The sequence below is a fragment of the Grammomys surdaster genome, unplaced genomic scaffold (assembly GCF_004785775.1).
Source record: "Grammomys surdaster isolate TR1022 unplaced genomic scaffold, NIH_TR_1.0 125889, whole genome shotgun sequence".
Classification (NCBI taxonomy): domain Eukaryota; kingdom Metazoa; phylum Chordata; class Mammalia; order Rodentia; family Muridae; genus Grammomys; species Grammomys surdaster.
In genome coordinates, this window is record NW_021620714.1 from 786,098 (window position 1) to 805,513 (window position 19,416).

General features: G+C 40.9%; 1 non-coding gene and 1 pseudogene across 1 annotated transcript; one reads left to right on the forward strand and one right to left on the reverse strand.

The window, feature by feature from the left end:
- The first annotated feature begins 11,531 nt into the window (after positions 1-11,531).
- LOC114608349 lies at positions 11,532-11,635 on the forward strand. The gene has a single exon (XR_003709348.1). It is a non-coding gene; the product is annotated as a U6 spliceosomal RNA (small nuclear RNA).
- A 137-nt stretch (positions 11,636-11,772) lies between these two features.
- LOC114608347 lies at positions 11,773-16,168 on the reverse strand (annotated as a pseudogene).
- Between the last annotated feature and the right edge of the window lie 3,248 nt (positions 16,169-19,416).

Below are 19,416 nucleotides of genomic sequence, written 5' to 3' on the forward strand. Positions count from 1 at the left end.
AGTTTTCATAAAGCTGACTCAACAGTCTTTACTATATATATTTGAGTCCCATTGGTTCTTTTCCCCTTGAGAACTCTGACTGATACAATATTCTTGATGGAGTCTCTTCCTGCCTGGTTAAGGGCACTGGCAGCCATCCAGCTAGCTGCTGAATACAGAAGCTGGAGAGTCCTACTTCGCCTACTCATTTCCAACTATGATCCATCAGACAAAATTGTCCTTTCTTATAAAATATAATCAGGAACCCTTAGTTCTCCTCATGGTAGCTAGGGTGTAATTTTGAAAACACAAACTGGATGAGGTTATACCTCTGGATTATTAACCTCTGATTTTCTCATTGATTTAAGAAAAGAAATGGGGGCAGGAGAAAAAGAGAGTACAAATCCCAATCTCATACAATGCACTATTAAGCCTTGATGCTCAGCCTTTGCATAACCTCATCTCAATGTAGTTTCCCAATTGGTGCGTGCTAGATGCTGGCCTCATTCAATTCTAATGAGATACATCATACTCTTCTCCATTCAGAATCTGTGCACTTGACATGCAAGACAGAAATCTTCCTTCTTGGGTTCTTATCCATCATCTCATTACAAATGTTGAATATATGAAGGAATACAAAAATTAACTTGCTTGATTTAATTATTCCACACTGTATTCAGAACCTGAAAAGCTCTTTATACTTAACAAATTGTTGGGATGATCCACAAATATTGCCTTTATTAGCTATGAAAAAGTATGTCCCTTTTGCTCTACTATATTCATAGCAGCTTTATTTGGAATAGCCACAAACTGGAAGCAAGGTAGATGCCTGTAAATCAAAGAATGAATACAAAAGAAGTGGTTCATTTGCACCATAGAATACAATTCAGCTTAAAAACAAGAATATCATAAATTTTGCAGGTAAATGGATGGAACTAGAAAATAGCATTCTGAGTTAGGTAAACCAGACCCAAAAAGCCATGCATGATATGTACTTACTTATAAGTGGATGTTAATGAAAAATTACAGACACACATCACAGACCCAAAGAAGGTAAACAAGAAGGAAGGCCAAAATGAAAATGTTTAAATCTACTTAGAAGGTGAAACGTATTAGTCATGAGAGGCACAAGGAGGGAAGGATCTTGGTGGGAGAAGGGAGGGTGAGGGTAAAGGGAAGATAGAATCATGTATGAGGGAGATAGGAGCAAGGGACAGAGGGCCAGGAAAATGAATACAAATATGCAGCTGTTGGCGTTGGAGGGTGGGGGCTGGGGGTTGGGGTTTAGGGTGGGGGTGGCTGAGGGTGGAGGTGGGGATTAGGGACTCTCTAGGAAGTCCCAGAGACCTGGAATGAGGCAGGCAGGCTCCCTGGACTCAGTGCAGGTAACCTTAGCCAAAATACCAAACAGTGGGTATATGAAACCTGAAGAGACCACCCACACTGGAGACAGGACCTCCAGTGGAGGGATAGAGACAGCAACTCACCTAAAAAAATTTACCTAAAATTGTTCCACTCTAAAAAGAAATACAGGGACAAAAATGGAGTAAACACTGAAGGAATGGCCAACCAGTGACTGGCCCAACTTGAGATCTATTCTATGGGCAGGCCCTGACACTATTACTGATGCTATGCTGTACTTAATGACAGGAGCCTAGCATGGCTGTCCTCTGAGAGGCTCTACATACCAGCTGACTGAGACAGGTGCAGATACAAAGAGGCAAACATGGGACAGAGGTCAGGGACCTTTATGGAAGAGTTAGGGGAAGGATTGAAGCAACTGAAGGGGATGTCAGCTCCACAGGAAGACCAGCAGTGTCAACTAACCTGGACCCCTCAGAGCTCCCAGAGACTGAGCCTCAACCAAAGAGCATACAAGGTCTGATCTAAGGCACCAGGCACATATGTAGCAGAGGGATGTCTTTTTTGGACCTCAGTGGGAGAGCATGGGCCTCATCCTATAGAGTTGATGCCTCATGGTAATGGAGTACCCAAGGGGGGTACCACCCTCTCTGAGATGAAGGGAGGAAAGATGGGGAAAGAACTCTGCAAGAGGTGACTTGGAAGTAGGGCAACATTTGGGATGCAAATAAATAAAATAAATTATTAATTAATAAAGAATAAAAATAAAAACAAGAAAAAACCCAAACTAAAAAAAGGCAAACTATAGACAGTGTGACCCTGTGTTTTCAATTGTTAATTGTGTTGAAGAGAGCCTAGTAGGAAATATAAATGTTTCTCAATTGTTCAAAAGTGAAAAGCAAGCTGCAGTGGGGAAGGTCATGTAGCCTGCATAGCCAACTGGCTAAATAAGGAGTGTGGCCTTTGCATAGTAAAGGGCTGGCATCCTAAGCTGAGCCAGTGGAACAGGCAGAACTTCTAGGCAGGCAGAAATACTGGCAGATGCAGAAGGGAGAGTGAAATGAGACAGAACAGAGCTGGGAAGTGTACAATGAGAAACATGTGGAGAGATGCAATGGGGGAGAAGTTGGTTTAAGTTAGAGGTTAGCTGAGAGACTGCCCCAGCAAAAGGCCAAAGCCTTAAACTATGTAGATGTCTCCCTGTCTTTATTTAACCTCAAAAAAGATCCCACAAACAACGTGCACTATCAGGCACACCAATGTAGGGCATGAGATCTAGGCTAAGAATATAAATTCGAGACACAAGACCCAGAGGAGAGAATCCAGGCACAAGAGTATGACAGGAAGACATCTGGAGTCAGAGAAACTGAAATTCCAGACCTCAGAGTCAATAATGTTTGCTCAGAGTTGACAGTACCCAGAGGACAGTTTAGAGAAGCTTACTTGGTGAAATAAATATTATGTTTTGAAGCAGTAAAAGAGAAATAAGAAAGAAATGTTTTGTAAATGTGCATAGATGCTGCAAAAGAAATGAAACTGAGTATTGACGGTCATAGAAAGAAATTTTAAGCTTGAAAATGAGGTAAATTCTCTGAAGAAAAGAAAGAATTGGCAAGATTAAAAACTGAAAATATTTTCTATGTTAAAAATGGAAAACACTATACCAGAGGGAATATGTATATAGAACTAATTATATTGATCACAGTTTTCTCTGTACTCTAAGAAACATCACAATAAAGAAGGAAAGAGAAAATCTCCTTGTCCTTCTCCCTCAAATTAGTGTTAGTCTCATTAATTTTTCTAGCTTCCATAAAAAATTACCTTCAGGAAATTGTAACCCACAGGATATGATGAATCCATAGGGATGCTAGATCTAAGGACATTTAAAGAGGTGATTATGGCCTATAGCATGCACTCACTATATGTGAAGCAAGTTCTAAATAATTAAGCCATGCAAACTCATGTAATTTCTAAATCATGAGAAAGATTTAATAACAGCTATCTTAGAAGCTGACCCTCAACTACAGTGGCTGACATGCTGGACAGAGGAGGCTTTGGCTATGAAACAATATAATAGGACTAGGAGGGTTAATCTTCCCAAGGATCAGTCGCTAGGTGTAGGTGAGAATGCTGAGTTACAAATGCAGATTCTGTTGGATGATCTCACCTTAGACCAGTGCTTTAAATGCTTGGGACAAGGTTGAACAACAGTAAAGACAATCTGAATCATTTGCCAGGATAATCCAAAGCTCAATGAAGCTTTCAGTGATTTTTTTTTCACAATGGTTAACTTCAACTGTAAATTGAGCAATATCAGATCCAGATGCAAGAGCAGGATTAATTGAATCTTTAGCTTTTAAGAACAATAATGCTGAATGCAAAAAGGCTATTAGACCTTTAAAACCAGATCTCCACCTATTTATGAATGCATTAATACTACTATGGATATTGGGTCTAATGTGTTCAATACTGCTAAGATAGGGCAGGCAATAGCTAAAAGTATGAGAGCTCAGAATGTCTGATGCCATGGCTATGGAAGACCAGATTATTTCTCAATAGAGTATAGAAAAGATCCATAGGAAAATATTTTCTCTGACTGTAATCCAGGAAGAAAGATTCCTAGGGAATGTAATAGATGTGGAAAGTGCAAACACAGGCCTTATTAGATCATGCAGAGATATACAGGCAATCTCTAACAATCAGGAATCACCACCTAAGGGGCTTTGCTCAGGTCCTACCAAAAAGCAACACAAGTCATTTGTTCCGTATCAGCCAAGGAGAACATATTCTAGACAGCAACTAGAAAAATTAGTACCTGATATAACAGACAGCATTCTGATGGATATAACAAGAGATTTTAAAGGTCAGGAAGCACATATTTTGGCAACATGCTATAAATTATTAGAAACCAAAGTTGGAATTACAATTAGATGGAATTGACACTGAAGGTCTAGGGCATACTGGATCATATTTAACAATAATTTCACAAGATTCTTGGAATCTACTTGGACACTTCAAAATATATCCTGGACACAGCTCCTAGGACACAGCTCCTGGGTCACAGCTCCTGGAACAATGTCTTAGGTGAAACAGAGTCTAAATGGGTAAAATGAATAAGACCAGAAGTTCAGTTAGGAAAATTAAGGCCATATGTGGCAGACATGTGAGCTCTGGAGAGATGGCTCAACGGTTAAGTGCACTGACTGCTCTTACAAAGGTCCTGAATTCAATTCCCAGCAATCACATGGTAGCTCACATCCATCTGTAATGAGATCCAGTGCCCTCTTCTGGTGTGTCTGAAGACAGCTACTGTACTCATACAAATAAAATCAGTAAATATTTTTTAAAAGGTACAAGTGGAAGGTCTTGCCACAAGGAATGTTAAACAGTCCCACTTTGTGTCAATACTTTGTTCAACAGCCATTACAAATAATTTATAAACAGTTTCCTCAATCTATAATTTATCACTGTATGGATGATATCTTGGTAGGTAATTCTAATACAGATACATTCCAAAATAAGTTTGCTGAAGTAAAGATAATTTTGCCTTCTAGAGTAGTTAAAAGTGCTCCTGAAAAATACAAAAAGGGGATTCTATCAACAATCTAGATTATAAGATAGGTCTTCAGAAAACCCAGCCACAAAAATACAGATCAGAAGACATCAATTACAAACTTAATAATTTTCAAAAATTGCTGGTATATATTAATTGGCTACATCCCATAATGGGATTAACTACTCAAGTGTTAAGTAACATATTTCAGACCTTCCAAGGTGATTCAATGTTAAATAGTCTGATAACCACATAAATTATCTAATATCTCTACCAATAGACACAGTGGAGGTGTAAACTGAGTTACGATCCTGATAGCTCAGCAAGGTAACTTTATTTTCTTAACTATATGCAAAACATCACTGTAAAAGTCTGATCCTGTAACTAAATTGCTATCCCTTTAGAAATCCTTCTATCTGTGTCATTTCTCTTGAGTTCCTCCAAATCTAAGAGGGTTCCTTAGCTTATTTTAGTCTTATTCAACTAAGATATCAGACTGGACGCTAGGCAGCACAGGAAGGGGCCTCTCATATAGGGTGAGACCTAAAATATAAGGGGTGTTCTTAGCCCTATATAAGGCATGAGGTAGGAGATGTCTCTCTTCCAGTCACCACCACGTCTAAGGGTTAATTTGCTCATGGCCTCCTTTAGGGTCTGATTTATCTTCTCTATTTGTCCTGAACTTTGGGGTCTGTATGCACAATGTAATTTTCAATTGGTCCCCAGAAATTGTGTTATTTGAAAGATGAATGTGGGTTCATTGTCAGACCCAAGCAAGGTAAGCAAACAATACCTGGGTATTATGTCTTCTAGAAGCTTCTTTGTCACTATGTTGTCAGTCTCCTTTTTGGTAGGGTAGGCTTCCACCTATCCTAAAAATGTATCTATAAAAACTAGCAAATATTTACATCCATATATTCTTGGTTTTATTTTTGTATAATTTATTTTTCAATTAGCCTCTGGCCATTGGTTCTTGATTCTGGTTCCTGGAGTAGCTCCTTGACTGGGGCCTGAGGAGTTCATAGTCTGGCAGGTGGCACAGTCTGAGGTTACCTAATCAACCAAGTGTCCTATGTCAAATATTTTGTACCTTGTCCCTCACAGAAATTCTTTATATTTTCGGTGACCAGGTGTGAAGCTTGGTGAATTTGATGGATGAGTTGTCTAGCGAACTTCTTAGGTAGGATGATACAGACTTGAGTTCAGCAAGCATCTGTCTCTTCTGTAAACTCCTTGACATTTCACCTGATGTTGTGTGTCTTTAGTAGTGTATTCATAGATGGCTGGGAGTGCAGAGGGTGGCAAAGCTACCAGGATGTTGGGAGTGGATATTTGGATGGCCTCCCTTTTAGCTTTATCAGCTAGTCTGTACCCTTGGGCTACTTCTGATGACCTTTTCTGGTGCCCTGAGCAATAAATTATGGCCACTTTGAGAAGAAGCCATAATGTCTCCAATAAAGCAAGTTGGTTTTTTTTTTTAATTTTTGATAGTTTTTCTTTCAGCAGTCAATAATCCCATCTCTTTTCAGTGTAAATGTTAGCTATGACTCCTTTTGTCAGTTTTAAAGCCTAGGTTAGAGCCTTTAGTTCAGCTTTTTGGGCTGAAGTTCCTAGCAGCAAGGCAGTTGCCCAAATAACAGACTCTAAGTCCATTATCACTACCCATGCATCCCTGATTTTATTCTGGATGATGCTGCTCCCATTTGTGAAGTAGATATGCTCTGCCTCTGGCCAGGGTATATTAGTCAAATCGGTATGATGTTGTGGAGGTGCCCCAGAACTATAGAGCAATCATACTGCACATCTGAGGAGAGGTCAGGTAGAAGGGTGGCTGGGTTTAGGGTAGATGCTAGATCATATCTTATGTGTGGGGTATTCAAAAGCAGAGCCTGAAAGTGTATCAGTCAGCTGTTGGACAACCACTAGCTGGGTGGATTATTCAGGGTCCCCTCAATAGCTCAGGGGTGGTGATAACAAGTTCCTGCCTCATGGTTATTTTGTCAGCATCCTTGACTAGCAAGACAGTGGCAGCTATGATCCAGAGGCAGACTGGCCAACCTTGGACCACCAGGTCTTTTTGATGGTCTCAAACTTTGGGTGAGCACCCCCTTGCTATCTCCCTTCTCTTGTCTATCTATAGCTGGAAAGGTTGGAGAATGTCCTGGAGGGTATAGGCCTGTGCCTCTAATAAAGCTCTTCTTAGTCTTAAAAGCCATGTCTATCTCAGGGTTCCATTTAATTTTGTCTTCTTGGCCCCTGGTGTCCTCATATAACAGTTTGGCTATCTCAGTGAACCCTGGCACTCAAAGTCTAGAGACCCTGGCAGATTCCAGAAATTTCAGTACTTGTCTTAGGGTTGATGGAACTGGGATGTTAAGGATGTTTTGCTTCTAGGAGTCTGACAGCATGGTTGGCCCACCCTTGAACAGGTGACCTCAAGTTGACAAAGCTGAGCCTTCTTAGTAAACACTTGATAGTCAAGTTGACTCAGCACCTATAGCAGGTCTCATTTGGCCTCCTGGCATATCTCCAAGTCGGCACCCACAATCAGGATGTCATCTCCACATTGGAGCATAGTTATTTGGGGGTGGGCCAGCCAGTACTCACCCAAGTCCTCATGTAGTGTCTCATCAAAGATGTTGGGTGAGTTCTTCAATCCTTGAGGCAGGTATGTCCAAGTCAGTTGTCTCTTGAAGCCTCTCTCCAAGCCTTGCCATTCAAAGACAAATAGAGGCTGGCTTTTGGGTGACAGAGGCAGGCCACAAAGCCTTTCAGCTGCTGAAATTTCCAATGGGTGTCAGGAGCAACTTGGTTAACAAAAGCCATGTTCACAGCTGACTGGTATTCTCTGGCTTCTGGGTCAAAAGCAGTGAAAGTCATATATACTTTAAAAAGTCTTTCTAGATATTCCCTAGGGCTCTCGTTTTGTTTGTTTATTTGTTTGTTTTGTTTGTTTGTTTGTTTGTTTTTCTGCATCTTCTGGCTCACCTTAGATAAATCTGTGGGCTGTCTGGTAGCCTCTTGAAGGCTCTCCATCAAAATCTGGCAGTAGACCCAGAGCCTCTCCTTACTTTCAGCAGTATTAAAATTCTAGGCGGGTTGAGTCAAAGGAAAGGTTGTATCAATATCAACCTGAACTTGAGTAGGCATGAACTGTCTCCCCTGAGCATCTGGAGTCCCATAGCCCAGAGGGATAAGGCCTTAATATGTCCCATCCAGCAGGGCAGTAAACAGGGTCCGGGGAGATCACCTGAAAGAGAGAATGGGAGAAACAGGCTAACGCAAAAAACCACAGCTTGTCTATAGGCTGATCAAACCAAAATTTTTACTTTTTCACACAGGGGTTATATACATAAAGGCAGGATGTGGGGAAGAGGATGACACAGGAGCATAGATGTTCAGGGGGAGTACAGATATCTTCCAGAATAGGGTATCGGCTGGGTGAAGGTTCAGGTAACAGGCCACTATGACTCTGTCTATGATTCACTTGTCCTTATCTAAGTTGGTACTATCGACCAAGGCTACTTATCTGCAAGGTCTATGACTATTATCCAGGCTGATAAATTTCCACCAAGGCTACTTGTTTACAAGATCCTATAGCCATCTGTTGAGTGTTTTTCCACAGAGACCAAGACTTTGTGTTAGCAAGCTGACTTAGGTCTATTGCTGATTTTAGGCTTTCACTGTATAAGCAAGGCTGCCCCTGACATTAATAGAGTTGGCCCTCTGGGCAATACAGCCCAGAGAGTGAAGTGGACTCCAAGTGGAGTCAGGTAAGTCAGAGGAGTTAGAGGCTGCTCCTCCCTGTCTTGCTGGCTGAGCAGAGCAGCAGCAGCAGAAGCACAAACATAAAAAGGGGGATAGAGATGCTACTCAGGAGCAGAATGGAGGAGCAAGGCAGGGGTCTGAGGCTCACTGTCCTTTAGATGAAGAAGGGTAGGGAGTGATGAAGCCTATACCAAAAAAAAAAAAAAAAAAAAAAAAAAAAGGTCTCATCCAAATAGGAAGCTTCTCTACCAGGTATTGTCTCATGGTAATATTTGAAGTTCCAGGTGGCTCCAGGCCTCGTAAACTAAACCTTAACCCTGTAAATGTTGAGGAGATGGAAAGTCCTCTCCTCAGACCATACATGGCCATTCATTCCTGCAAAAGATGATTTGTTTGCAGGGACGAACAACTAGAAGCTGACTCTTCTATGACTTGGCAAAAGTCCTTAAAATGGTTCAAGACCAGGTCCTGTAGAGTGATTTTATCCTGTCCTATTCTTGGAATCAAATAAAAATGTGTATGATAGGACATAAAGCACAAATAGAATATACAGGCGGACACAGAAGGAAATTCCCAGGAAAACAAAAACATAATGAAAAGACTGTCTCAGATGGCCTTCCTTACTGTCCACGAGAGGCCCATAAACCCATAGCCTGTTCAGAATTCAGATAAGAACTAGCAAGTTCTCCTGCATCTGGTCAGAAGCATCCTTCATTGCCCCTGACGGGTTGATAAAATACTTGTCTGCTTTGTCCCTCTTGGGCTCCATATTAAACGTGAAACATAAACACAGAGATGCAGAAGACAAAATATCGTTAGCGCCTAGACTTACTGATCAGAAAACACTCCACTATTTGGGTTGGGGGATCTCTAGCAAATCCCAGATAAGCCCGTAAATGTAAAGGTTCATGATTTGCTGAAGAATGACACCCCAGATTCAAATACAATGTAAAAGCAAAGAGAGTGCTTTATTTTGAAGAAGTCTAGCATATTGGGGTCTTCCATAACCAAGATAGAGAGATCCAGAAATGAGCTAACAGGCCTGACTTAAAACAGATTAGGGAAATTGTGGAGTAGGTGACCTCTATCTTAATCTGTTGAGTCTATAGCCAGGGACTTTTTAGAACCCTCAACTGAGCATGAAGGCTAGAAACTGTTGTTGGGAAGTCTGGAAACTATTGCTGAGGAAGTCTTGAAACTGTTGTTATCCTATTGTCCTTGTCTCAGGCCAGGTGGCTGGGCAGCTTCAGATGGTAGGGCAATTTCTGACTAGCTGTCTGAAGCATGGGGTTTCCTTGTTGTGTTTTGTTTTATTTTATTTTGTTTTGTTTTAATAACTGACTTGCCTGGGCTTGCCTGAACTTGTCCAGTTCTTAGGCATCATCTCCTGAACTGACAACTTGAAGCTTGTGTTGGAATTAGTCTAGCCTTCTCAGTCTGTAACCTTGTGCTCAGGAGGCTGAGGCAGGAAGATCATGAGTTACATTGAATTGAAGACCAATCTGGGCTACACATAGCAGCCATCTGTCACAAGGAAACATACAAACAGCAAACCAAACATATTATACAAATACATTAATTACATATGTATTCATAGAATATGTTTTGAAAGTATAAAAAGATGTAAAATGATGTTATATTAATGAATATTTAAAATTGTTCATAGAAAAAAGTCAATTACAAATAATCAAAGAGTGCCGGGCAGTGGTGGCGCACACCTTTAATCCCAGCACTTGGGAGGCAGAGGCAGGTGGATTTCTGAGTTCGAGGCCAGCCTGGTCTACAGAGTGAGTTCCAGGACAGCCAAGGCTAGACAGAGAAACCCTGTCTCAAAAAACAAAAACAAACAAAACAAAAAAAATAATCAAAGAAATGATTGCTTATGTGTGCATCTACAGATATACACATATGTTGTGTCTAGAACAGGCAAATGCAGACTGAAGGAAGTAGTGGCTGCTTAGCAGTAAGAGGCGAGGGGAGAGGGAGGAAGGTAGAGGACAGACAGCTCTTCCTTGTGTGTGGAAAGTAAAATAATGTGAAATGACATGGTGAGGTTTGCACACACTTGTGAATATACTAAAAGTCCCTGAGCAGAACACTTGAAATATCTGAACTGCGTGGTATTTGTGGCATATATGTTGTCCAGTAAAAGTATTCAATGGGTCAGTGGCTAAGGGCATTTGTCACCAAGCCTAATTACTTCAGTTTGAGAGTTGTACCCATGTGATGGAAATGACACAGATTGCCTCAAGTTATCTTCTGACTGCAAGTGGGCTGTGGTGCATACACATACACACACACACAAATGGAATAACAATTTTAAAAGAAGACAGAATTAAATGGAATACAAGAATCTGGACTGAACCTCTGTAAGGTCATTATTGCAACAACATGAGAAGCTTGAGCAGCACGTGGGGACAAGATGTCAGTGTGCCATCAGTATTCACTTCCTGGTCTTGATTGTTGGTTTTGGCTGTGAAGGAGAATGGCCTTGTGGAAAGTGCACACTGATATTTGCACTACTGAGCACCAGGAAGTATTTGTTGGTGATGGGGAATCACTACAACTGATTCTCAAGTGCAAGGTAGCGTGGGGAGGGGAGAGGGCAGCTTCTTTATATGTTACGATTGTTTCAAAACATGACTTGTAAAATACAAATTTAGTTTTCAAATATGAAATCAGAGATGACATGCTGGGTCCTGGGCAAATGAAGGGATCAAGGAGTGTGCTTCCCTGACAGCCACCAATGCACCTGCAGTGAGGATGGGGTGATTAGATCCCTTACACAATTGCAACTGAGCTGTAGTTTGTATAAGGTTTCCAGCTGGTACCATTTTTTGTGAAGTTTCTACTCTAAATCAAGAACACTGTGCCTTCTTTGGCAGCATGTATATTAAAAATTGGAAGGATACAGAGATTAGCACTTCCCCTGCCAAGGATGACATGTAAATTCATGAAACATTCCATTTTTAAAAATAATTATCTAGGAAGTAAAGGTCAAAACAATACTGCGTAATGATAGAGGCAAACAGTTATCTCAAGAATACTTCTTTATTGATGGCCTCATCTTGTTACAATGAGAGGGATGAGTTCACATTAGAATGTGCTATTTAGAAGTAGGTCAGCTCATCATCCTTGGTTTTGTTGGTCTGGTAACCATGAAGTTCCAAATCATTTTTCTCTGGAAATACCACTGAAGACATTTATGTGGAGGTAACAACCACAACCTACATCCATCTGAAAGACATAAAAGAAGAAGGGAAGAAAGAAAGGAAGGAAGGAAGGAAGAAAGAAAGGGAGGGGGGAAGGAAGGAAGGAAGGAAGGGAGGGAGGGAGGGAGGGAGGGAGGGAGGGAGGAAGGGAGGGAGGGAGGGAGGGAGGAAGATTATCCTCCTGGGTCTCCATGGTATGACAGATCTTCCTTCTTGTCAGGACTTGATGTGCCAAGCTCTGCTGAAAAAACACTTCTGGCCCAAGGCAGCACCAGTGAACTGAACTCCCATCCACCCTTATGTTAGGAGAAAGCAAAGCTAACAGTATGGCAGAAAACATATTTCTTATATGTATTTTTAATACCTTTTAGAAAAGGATTTTATTCAATTTATTTGTATAAATATTTTTGCCTGGTTGTATTTAAATGCATCATGTACATGCAATGTCTAAAGATGTCAAAAGAGGCTGTTAAATCTCCTCAAACTGGAGTCAGAGATGGTTGTGAGCTACCATGTGGGTGCTGAGACCCAAACCCAGGTCCTCTGCAAGAAGAGCCAATGTTCCTACCCACTGATCTATTTCTCTATCTGGATTTAATATATTGTATTTTTCATCAAAACCTTGGCACAGATTACATTCTAGAGTTCCATTTTATTTTCATGATATCTGAAAAGGAGCAGAGTGCAGTCTTTGTTTTTGGTTATTCTGTTTTCTGACATCTAAGTTGGGAGAAAATTTGGCATATAGTTTGATAAGGGAAAAGAAACTCAGATTGGCTTTAGAGAATATGGACTATATGCTCCCCATGTCTCTGCTGTGTTGTAACCTACTTTGTGAATGCCGACCAGGCTGCCTCCTTTGAAAGGAAAAGGAAAGCAGCTTAGGTTCCATCAGGGTATCACTCCCGATGGTTTGGGAGCATGAACTTGGGGCTGAGGCCATCCAGATAAGAACTGCCAATTTTTTCTTTATTGGAACAATAAAGGTTTTGGGTTCTCACGTAGATATTGTACTCTGACATCCCTTCGTATCTTAATCTTCAAATGCTACTAACCAAAGTTTACCATTACACATGTCACTCTGATGTGGATCATACAAAAAGTGTGTGTACATGATGCGGGGACCTGCTCGTGTGTGTGTGTGTTTGTGTGTGTGTGTGTGTGTGTGTGTGTGTGTGTGTGTGTGTTAACACTGACTTCTTGCCAGTCTGAACAAAGCTTTCTGTATTCACAAGGTAAAACAAGGTAACTATCCTGTCATCCAATGGATTTGGGGATTCTCAAAATGCAAGTGCCTTAATTAAAGACCAGTGGTAGAAATGAAGCTACAGTTGGGGCAACAGGAAACATCACATCAGTGCTTGAGGGAGGCCGGCATCTAACCTTAATGAAGTAATTTAGTCCTTCAATGACTTGAACTTTTAAATTTTTCATATTTCTCATTGATTTTCTCTTCGAGCAGTGGTTTGATCTTATGAGGAAAAAGTAAGAGATGATGTTAGTCAGGGCTATATTGACTCAGTTTACCTAAGTCACAAATCTGGGGACCTTATCCTGTTGAGAGTCCTCAGAGATTTGGACTGGCTGCTCAAGCTTCTAGCCTCTAATCTCAGAATTTGAAAGACTGAGGCAGGAGAATGTCATTCAAGAGCAGCTTTGGCTATTTAGAAAATTCCAGGCTAGTTGGGGCTACCCAATAAAACCTACCCCAAAAGTAAAAATACACACACACACACACACACACACACACACACTCACTCAAAAAAAATAAAAACAAAGCAAAAAACAATATAGTCATGATTTTCAATGAAAGGCCCAAATAGGTATGTCTATGTTTGATCAGTGAGTACAAAGTATTTGACACATATAAACAACACAGAGTAGAGATTTTTCTCTGGGGCCCCTCAGGGCTACAATAACCCCCTCTGACCTGACACTGTGTGTGGAACCAACAGACCATAATCTTGGAGGTGTAGACGGAATTTCCTGACATAACGAGGGCTTTCTGTAGTATCTGCACCATGGTGTTCTCTGTAGGGGAAATGATTGCTGTGACTGAGAAGATACTTCCTAAAAATGCATAGTTTACAGCCTGCATCTCTGCCTCTCAATATTTTAGTGAGAGTTGTCCCTCAGGCTGTCTCCTGCAAGACAGGACAGATGAGTGACATCTGGGAACCGAGCCACCACCCTGTACCTGTTCACCTGACAGTAAAGCAGTTGGCAGTGGCGCCTAATGTTCTTTTTGGTCTTAAACCTGTGATCATGAAAAAGTGCTTAAGTAAGTTTTATTTTATAATATTCCCTAGACATCTTGATTTCCTCTGCACTGTTAATTTGGGAGTAATAGAGACTGTTTCTTTCAGGCCTTTCTGTAGCTTCTACAGTTTGTAGTCAGATGTTGAAATCCTAGGAGAGACTCAGGAAATGCCCCTAGGAACTGGCTGATGGCTATGCATCTCTCATGGGGATTTAAGTCTGAGGCCCTGGCTTCCACAGAGAAGACAAGTTTGCTGCATTTCCTCTCCTCATTCCTGGAGATCTCCCCAGTGTGCTGAGGCTGTGCAATGGGAAAGAACAGGTTAGTTTCTCATCTGGATAACTCTTAAGCATTTTGAGTCTTGGTTTCATCACCTAAACATAGGATGGAACGCATCCTTGCCTGCTTGGGGGCTTTGAAGATCAACTGAGAGGTGAGACAGAAATCAAGGATTTTAAAACAGCAAAGCTCTTTCCAGGGTGAGGTGACTTCATTACTATCTATTTCTCCTTCTGCTTGTCTGAAGTTGCAAGAAAACATTTCTATATAAACTTTATCATTGAAGATGTGGTGGACAGATTGTGTCATTAGCAAGATAAGCCCTTCTAATAGCTTCCCAACTTGAAATTTATATGATTAAAGTATGTTTATGTATGTATGAAATCCTCAAAGAACTAATGAGAATATCATGCTCTCTAAGGTTTTCCTAGCCAGCAGAATAACACAATCGGTAGTCCTTATTACTTGGGAGGCTATAGGAAAATGGATTATCTGAACCTGAGAGGTTAGAAACTTGGAGAAACAGAAAGACCCCCAGCTATTCTAGATAACCAGATGACCAACTATTAAAAATTATGAAAATCTGCTGCAAATTTTTATTTCAAATAACTGTATTTTTCTGTCTAGGCCCATACAGCCATGGATCCTGGAACATCTCAGGGAGATTTTTCTTTCGGTCAACATAAATATCAACTGTGCCTCATCTGTGCTTATTTGTTTTGAAACATTTTTTCTGTGTGGTATTTTAGTCAGTCCTTTTAGCACTTTCTTCTTACAGGTAAATGGAGAACTTTTTCTTGGCATCCTATTTTAAGGCCCTACATACCCCAAACCTTATAGGATGCTGGCTATCTGGCCCTACAGGAAAGTGAAATCATGGATAGGACTGCCCACACTCCCAGAGACCATGGAAGAAATGAGGACACGAAGTCCCATGTAGCTCTCTTTAATCAGATCTGCATTTTATCTAGGGCAACAGATGACTCTTGTGCACATTTAAGGTTGAGAACACCAACTTGATGTGAGAATTCTAATGAGATATAAAGATTTAATGTTCCTCGAAAATAAAATGCTCCAAGTTATTTATTGAAATAGACCTATGAGTAAGAACTATTTAGCCTTAACTATTTAGTCATTAATTTTAGGCCTGTGACCCCCCCTCTAGAATGTTCAGTGCCCCAAGCATGAAGACTCCCATCTTTTCTACTCACATAAATCTGATGGTGCCTATTGTGGTGGCACATGCCTGTAATCCCAGCACTTGAGAAGTTGAGGCAGTAGGAGTGCCTTGAGTTTGAGGCTAGCCTGATTTACCTGCAGGATAGACCATCTAGCAAGTCTATGTGTGAAACAAATGTAAAAACAAAAAAACAGACAATAAACCAAACTGATCTTGTCCTTCAGGATGGTTTGGATTCAGAGAAGAAAAAAACTTGACATAAGAAAATAAAGTGACAAATTACAAATCTATCTCCATAATTTGCATATACTTTTCTTTTTTAAACAGGTAACATAATACATTTTTATAATTTAGATGACAGTTAGGCAGCATGTATTAACTTGGTAGAAACATTGAGTTCTATTTTGACTGTGGTAGTTTGGTGGACACTGTACTCTGAAATCAGCTCGGGAATCCTTATTAAAGCTTTTTCATGAACTACATCGACTCACCTTGTCAGCAACCTCCTGGATTTCTGGTGTAGCAGGTCTGGCCTCTGACAAGCCTCCTGTAATTATTATGGTGTCTGGATTCATTGCTGGGCAGGGTGCTGAGAAGGAATGATTCAGCAAGCACTAAGAGTCAGGGTTTTAAAGGGATCTGTAAACTCCTCCCCTAATGTATTATCTCCACAGTATCAGAGGAACTAGGGAAATGACTGTGATCTCAGGAAAATCTTATTGCATCCCTGAGAGGAAATGCTGAGTGCAGTTGGGGGGACATGCGTTTGGGCAAGTGAACAAGCATGTGTGCCCAGGACTCAGGTGTGGCGAGCACAGTTCTTCCCTGCACTCTCTGTGCCAAAAATGTCACCATGCTGTGTCATAAGAGGAAGGACATATATAACCTGAGTTTCTAAACATGGTAAACCTTGAAGAGTTCTTTAAATAGAAAACTTAATAATGTCAAGGCTGGTTGCTTAGGATCCACCCAACTTTATAAAGATAATAAAACTGTCTACGGTGGATTTTTACTTGTACTTTCAGAAATGTTTATCCCCAAACATGAAGAATTACATGGCAAAAACATCTTCATTTCTTCTGCTGCTGTTGATTCTCTTGGGGTTATCTTGTTCTTATTGTTGTTTTGTTTTGTTTTGTTTTGTTTTGTTTTGTTTTTTTGAGTCGGGATTGCTCATTTAACAGTCCCTGGCTATCCTGGAACTAACTGTAGATCAGGTTGGTCAAACTCACAGAGATCTTCCATCCTCTGTGTCCCAAGTGCTAGTATTAAAGACATGGACCACCATGTCTTTTTTTAGAAGGGTTTGCACGTAGCACAGCCTCACCTGGAACTCACTCTATAGCCCAGGCTCTCCTAGAACTCACTGTGAACCTTGATTTCCGACTCTCTGCCTCTGCCTGTAGAGCACTGGGATTACAGGCATGGCCTTGAGTGCTCTGATCCTTCTGCCTCTGCTTCCCAAGTGGTCGGATTACAGTCAATAGGTAACTTGTCAGGTAATATCCCAACCATGTAAAAGGTAAGGCTACTCTTTAGAAGAATTGCTGGGTGTCAAAAGGGAAGTGCTAGGGATGACAGGGAATTGGGCACAGCAAAGCGACAGAGGCTTACTGCTCACCCATCCCTGCCCACTGGAGTGATTCCATCAGAGAAAAGGGGGGAAGACAGGTTCAATTCTGAGTGACCAAGACATAGATGTCTGTTATTTTATTGTGTTTTCTATATTTAAACAATCCTATAAACCAAAATAAACATGTAATACACATATCTATAAACAGCCAAGATCCTTTTTCCCAGGGGTTGAGATGCTGTCTTTAAAACACCACCACCACCAACAACAACAACAGAAAAAAAAAAACCTGCCAATTCACCTTTCTTTAGATTATAGAACCCAGTGTCTGGTAATTTTTGCATAACATCAGAATCTTAGGCGTCTTCTTTTAAGATGATCCTGTTCATCAACTGACACAGTCTCACTCTGTCAGCTTTGTAAATTTCTGTGAGGTTAGACTTGCAGAAAAGAAATATGACCTTCTAAAAAGAAGTAAAGGGGACGTGAGAAACCACTGAGGAACATTCTTAGTGAGGTGCAGAGGTTTGTATCCAAATCGCGTCAAGTTGACAGGATTAACCAACACCATGGTCAACTAGAGTTCTAATAATTGGTTTCATTGGAAACGGAACTTTCCCATTATGTAGCACACGCAGGCTTTCCTTGAACTCCTCATGTAGTCCTTCTTGATCTTGAACCTGTGACTCTGTCTCTCAAATCTTCTTGAACCTGTCTCTCACATTCTGAGATTCTATGCACGTGCCTCTGTGTCCAGTGCTAACATCTGCCAACTTTAAATGCCTTGTTCTTGTAACTCTCTTTGCTGATGTTGAGACTCAGTAAATAACATATTGAGGATGAAACTCAGTGGTAGAGCTCTTTGTCAAGCTTGCTCAAGACACTACATTCCATCCTTAGTATGACCAAAGAAATACTCTTTCTGAAGGCAAATCATAGAACTCTTCCCTTGAAGACAGCCATAAAACCTAGAAACCTTGTTCAAAACTTTCCATGCACTATTGTGTAGGTCTTGACCCTGAGCAGGTTGCATAACCTGCCTTGCCTGATAGTAAGTCATAAAATCTTCATTCTAGGAGTGGTTCTGCCCAGTACCATAGAGATGGATCTCCTCCCAGACAGACCAAGAATCTAAACAGACCAGCCTTGCTGGTTCTCCTACCCAGTCTTGCACCAGTAGGCCATAAGCCTCCATGTTCAGTCACATCTGTAGTTAGCTGTCCATTTTGGGTCAAATAAAAACATTAGAAATGGGAAGCTGCTGTTCTTAGGTATTTAGGATTCAATTTCCAAAGTGTCTTGTGTTGTCTAAAACTTTGATTACATTGATCCATCCCACTGTTTTTCCCCCCCTGTGCTGTCTGTTGTCATAGGAATATGTCTATTGTCATAGGAGTGTGAACCTTAGAAAGAAGAGGATGAGTCTTACCCTCTTGCATGCCCATACATGATACTCATTATAGTGATTCACTTTGCACTGAGTCAAAAGTTTGACATATGCTTCTTTGACACAGCTTTGTTTTAAAATAATTTTTCTTTTTTGTGACAGTGTTTCACTGAGAAGCTCTGACTAGTGTTGAAATCACTATGTAGATCAGGTTAGTCTTAAACTCAAAAAATTCCATGTGCTTCTATCTCTCGTGTGCTGAGATTAAAGGTGAGCACCACCACACCTGGCTGACCACCTTAGAATGTTGGCATGGTTTGAATATGCTTGGCCCAACGAGTGGCACTATTTGGAAGTATGGCCTTGTTGGAGTAGGTGTGTCATTCTGGGCATGGGCTTTAAGAATCTCCTAGTGCCTGGAAGTGAGTCTTCTCCTATCAGCTTTCAGATGAAGCTGTAGAACTCTCAGCTCCTCCTGCACCATGCCTATCTGGATGCTTCTATGCTCCCCACCTTGATGATAATGGACTGAAGCTCTGAACTTGTAAGACAGCTCCAATTAAATGTTGTATGAGCTGACATGGTCTTGGTGTCTGCTCACAGCAGTAAAACCCTAAGACAAATGTCAACATCTAGTTCTCTGTAGTTGTCCATCCAATAAACACAACAAATGCAGGAAGAGACAAGGCATGAGTTTTAAAAAGAAAGGTGTACAAATTTACACCTAACTGAAGCATGTTCAATATTGGGCCATTTAAGGTGGGAAGACCCATCCTAAATGTAGGTGGCATCATATCATGGTCCTAGACTGAACAAAAATAAGAAAGTGAGCTGAGAGCCAGCACTTGTCACTCTGTTTCCTG